We start from the raw sequence: 5,025 nt of genomic DNA, 5'->3' as shown, positions 1-5,025 counted from the left end.
TTCTGAGGGGCTGTATGGGTTTGAAAGATACTGATTCTTGTGCAACATGTCTTCAAAATATTTCACAAGACTGGAAAATTCAGATTGTTCGAAATGTTTCATCATTATGATGCCATGTTTTACTCGGTCTTGTGTGGCTAGAGACCAATATGCTGAGAGGAAGGCATGGTAAAACTCTCCTTCACTGTGGCAATCGTGAATTACCGATCGCATTCTTACAGCTGGTTCATTCTCCAAGTAGCCACACATAAATTCTAATCTGTGATCTAACGACCAGTTGGGAGGAAAACAATGCGAGAATTGATGGAGCCATGCTTGTGGATGAACGTCGTTGCCAGAATTCTTAAATGTTTTGAATTTACGTGTAGTAATGAACAGCTTATAGTCAAAATCATCATGTCGACGAGTCACATATCGGTCATTGTTAGGTCGTGTCGGCCGTTCCATCTCAAAATTCAGTGCACATTGCCAATTTCTTTCATAACTTCCGAAATGCCCTGTGTTATTATTTTGTGGCTGTTCCGTATTTCTGTGTCCCTCTTCCCGTATTGGGGCGCGAGTATCCTCTGAAATACGTAATTCTTGTATTACCTGTGTCAGCTGATCTTGTACTTCCCGGATTTCTCTTTTGTACTGTGTATTGATTTGATTTTGATTCTGTTTGAATTTTCTAATTTGTTCATACTCTTCTGTGTCAGTGAAGGCTACAGGTCTTGTGTCATTCAGATCATCATCTACCTTTGTAGATAAGTTAGTGACCTGATCCGAAAGTTTGGCTACTTTCTCTGATAGTGAACACATTTCCTCAGTGTGTTTTTCTGAACCAAGTTTCAGAGTGTCCATTTGTGTTGAAATCGAATCTACTGTGTCCTTTAAGTTTTCCTGAGTTTTTGCAAGTTGCGTAACCGAATCGGTAGATGCAACTGAGTCAATTTTAGCCCACAAGGTCTCATGATTTTCATGAACAATGGTTTGCAGTTCTTTTATGGCTGCTTCGTGATTCTGTAATGCATTTTCATGCCACGAAAAAATGGGTTGAAAATGCTCACAAATTTGTGTTTTTACGTCATTACAGACTTTTTGACATTTCGATTCAATGTTATGTAACTCAGTAGTTAAATCTTCACGTGTTTGTTCAAGTGTGGTGTCTAACTTTTGAAGATTTTGTCCCATTGCGTCTAACTGTTGCTGTGTTTGTCTCTGGTGTTGTTCCATTGTGTCTAACTGTTGCTGTGTTTATCTCTGGTGTTGTTCCATTGTGTCTAACTTTTCAAGCTTTTGTTGTGTTTGTCTCTGATTTTGTTCCATTGTGTCTAACTTTAGAAGATTCTGTTCTATTGCGTCTAACTTTTGTAGCCTTTGTCCCATTTGTTGCATTAACTGTAATAACAGTGCACTGATGTCTGAAACATGTTCCTCAGTGCTATTCGGCAACACATTTGAACTGGCAATATTCGCAGTTTGAATAGCAGAAAATTTGTCTTGACTTATTTGAGAAAAGGGTGAGGACGCAAAACCTGAATCTACAGTATTTGCAAGATTGTGTCCTGTCATTTCGGATTCCTGAGGCGAGCTGTTGCCGACCGATCGATCGATAATGCTTCCCTCTTCACTAATTGTTTCACTGTCCACGCCATTGTTTGCCGCCCGCTCCATTTCCCTATGCACAATTACCAAATTACTACTTTGAACATCAGTTAATTCATTACTCGGTGGCGCTAACACACTGCTTTCATTTTCACTGTCATTTCTCAGTTTACTTTGGAGCCTAGTATTACGTTTTTCACACGCCATTATTGTCACAGTATTTCACACGACAACACAGAAAAACACAATTTGAAGATCAAAAATAAGAGAACACATTAACATAGCACTGAAAATAATATCTAGTTAATTGCAGCTGCGAAATACTTGGTGCAAATCTACATGCATGCCACAACTGTTTTACTGTACAACAATGAAAGACTGCAACTACAAAGGAGATTTTCTCTACAATTACGCGCTAGCAATAAACAAAATCTACACTAACTGCACAAACAAAGATTCCAGTGAGGTATCCTCGGCTAAGGGTCGACATATGAAACGTCCCCTTAGAACAATTTATACATGACTGTGCTTAAACTGACACACAATATTTTGTTAGCGCAACGCAATCTGACTTTCAAAATTCCCTACAAAAGAATGGCCCTGACTAACATTAAACTATACCTTTCACAATTCACTTACCTCACAAAAATCTTCGCTGCTCAAGCTACTGCAATACAGCGAGCGCCACTACTGCCAGCTAAATAAAAGATTCAAACTATGGAAGGCACTAACTACTGATAGGGATAGTTAGCAAATGAAAGATATTAATAGAGAACAAACAATGTATTTACCTTGATATCATCATATATAAATATAGCAGTTCATGACAAATTTCAAAACTCCGCCATCTCTCTCCCCACATCCACCACTGCTGGCGGCTCACCTCCAACTGCGCAACGCTACGCGCTGTTCACATCCAGCTGCCGCTGCCCAACACTACAATGGCAGACAACAATGCAAAGCAGCCACAGACTGCACACAGCACAGCCAGTGATTTTCATACAGAGGTGGCGTTACCAATAAAAAAACCTAAACAGCCTACTTACATTGCTATGTGCGACATCTTTTCTAAACGTATTAAATTGTGTGCTTGGAAGAGTGCTACTAGTGTACCAATAATATGCCACAAGCATATTCCACACATTGGTAAGCCAGGAGCTATTCTATCTAATAATGGACCGAATTTTACTAGTGCAATGTGGAAACAGTTCCTACAGGCCTATGACATAAAATAAATCCTAATATTGTGATATCATCGAGAAAGCAACCCCAACGCAAGGGTGTATTGAGAACTTACCCGATTTATGAGTACTTACTGCTCAAATCGGAAAACTGCACAGATTGACTATTTAACCTTGTTTGAGAAGATTTTCAACATCTTGACACACACATTTACCCAGTGCACTATAAAACGGTTTAATGTCACAGAAAAGGAAAACAACGTATGGCTGAAACCCTTACATAGATTGTAAAAAGATGTACCTTCTTTCAAGGAAAACGTTAGGGAAGCTTTATTTACCCTTACGCCAAAAGCTGCTCAGAGAAAACAATATTCTGTGCTAAGTTACCGAGAGTAAGCAGTATGTAATACGAGAAAACGTATTCGTTTAGAAATATACAAAATCATCTAAGTTGGTCAAACGCAGTGAAAAATGATCGATGGTGTGCTTGGGCTCATTTATGATCACTGACATACCACACGAAGATGGCTATTTTCTATCTCATCTAGGTACATAAAAAATAAAAGGATTGTGTGGACGTAAAGACTTAAAGAAGGCCGGGCGTTGTGGCCGAGCGGTTCTAGGCGCTTCAATCTGGAACCGCGCTGCTGCTACGGTCGCAGGTTCGACTCGTGCCTCGGGCATGGATGTGTGTGGTCTCCTTAGGTCAGATAGGTTTAAGTAGTTCTAAGTCTAGGGGACTGATGACCTCAGATGTTAAGTCCCATAGTGCTTAAAGCCATTTGAACCATTTTGAACTTAAAGAAGTTTTTTGCCAATGAACTCCACAGACAGTGACATTCTGTAAGTATATAAATAGTTGTATGTAAATATAGCTACATACGTAATACTATTTATTCATGATCAATTTTGTTTGTTACTTGCCTTTTGCTGTTGCATGTATTACAATAATTTTCTTGGTTTGTTTCCCTACTTACATTAATACTTGTATCTATTAAATGATTACGCTTGAAGGTAAATGGTAACCCTCACGAGGAGGAAGAGAAAACAACAAAGAGTTCTTGAAAATGTCACATCTTTATTTGAAAGAGACTTTATGAAGGACTGTAAAATGAATAACGGCTTAAGATGAAAATTGTTCCAGGATCATTTTCGTATTTTATGTATGTTACTGCTAATACAATATGAATCAGTCTCTGAGCTATACCCATCTGGAAAACGGGAAGGAAAATGCAGTTTCAAACAAGGGCACTTCCTCCAAAATACAAAAGTAGCAAGAGGTGCTGAAAAAAATTTTATGTTTTGAATAACATACTTTTGTCTAAAGTAGTTTAGTATTAGGTAACAGTAAACTGATGTAGTTTCGGTCGTGCATTAGGATGGTGGTCTTTGGAGGACATTGCGGGCTAGCAATATAAATCATACGGACTGGAAGTTTGTGTTTGGCGGTGAAGCGTGCTTGGATAGCCTAATTGATAGGCGATCACTCGCAGTAACGCATGGGTTAATAAACAAGACATCATCTAATTGCGAACTGAGTACGTTTAATAATATGAGCATAAAAGAGAGGCTGAGTGGTAAATGGTGCGGCATAAGCACTTAGGTTTTTGCTGCAGGACACTCAAGAGTGCATTTAGTGGCAAGTAACGAGAAGAACTCTTAAGGAAAGTGTATGAGCCCGTCGGAGAGAAATTATCGTAAAGGCAAAATTACTAAATTACTTTCAAAGAGACCACCAGTCTTTAATGCGCCCGATTTCAGGGTTTAATTTAGATGTGCTACGAAGAGCGAAGAAAATGCCTCTGCCTCCTCTTGTAGGGTACCGAAGTTGTATTTTTTCCAAAGAATGATTTTAAATGTTATTGATGAATTTGTTGTTGTTTTTGATAGTTTCATGTACTTGGCCAACAGATATGGAGTGGCGAGCCCATATGTATCTTCCTTTAGCAGTATACACTTAGACGTATCTTCAGAGCACCAGAAACACTTTGAAGTCTCTATCTCGATGCATTTATCTCCGAAGGAAGAGGCATTATGGGACACGTGAAATGTAGCCACAATTACGTGTATGTCAACTGTCAGCCGTATAATGAAATGACGACAATGGAAACTTGCACAGGAGCGGGACTCGACCCCGGATTTCCCGCTTATCGCCACCAGTCGTCTTACCATTAGGCTATACGAGCTCTACTCACGGCTAGACTCAGACATACATATGTCGTCAACCATGCGTCTACGACCTGCCCTCATACATTCA

This window comes from Schistocerca americana, chromosome 5 (genome assembly GCF_021461395.2).
Source record: "Schistocerca americana isolate TAMUIC-IGC-003095 chromosome 5, iqSchAmer2.1, whole genome shotgun sequence".
NCBI classification, from domain to species: domain Eukaryota; kingdom Metazoa; phylum Arthropoda; class Insecta; order Orthoptera; family Acrididae; genus Schistocerca; species Schistocerca americana.
This window is presented reverse-complemented; position numbering follows the sequence as displayed.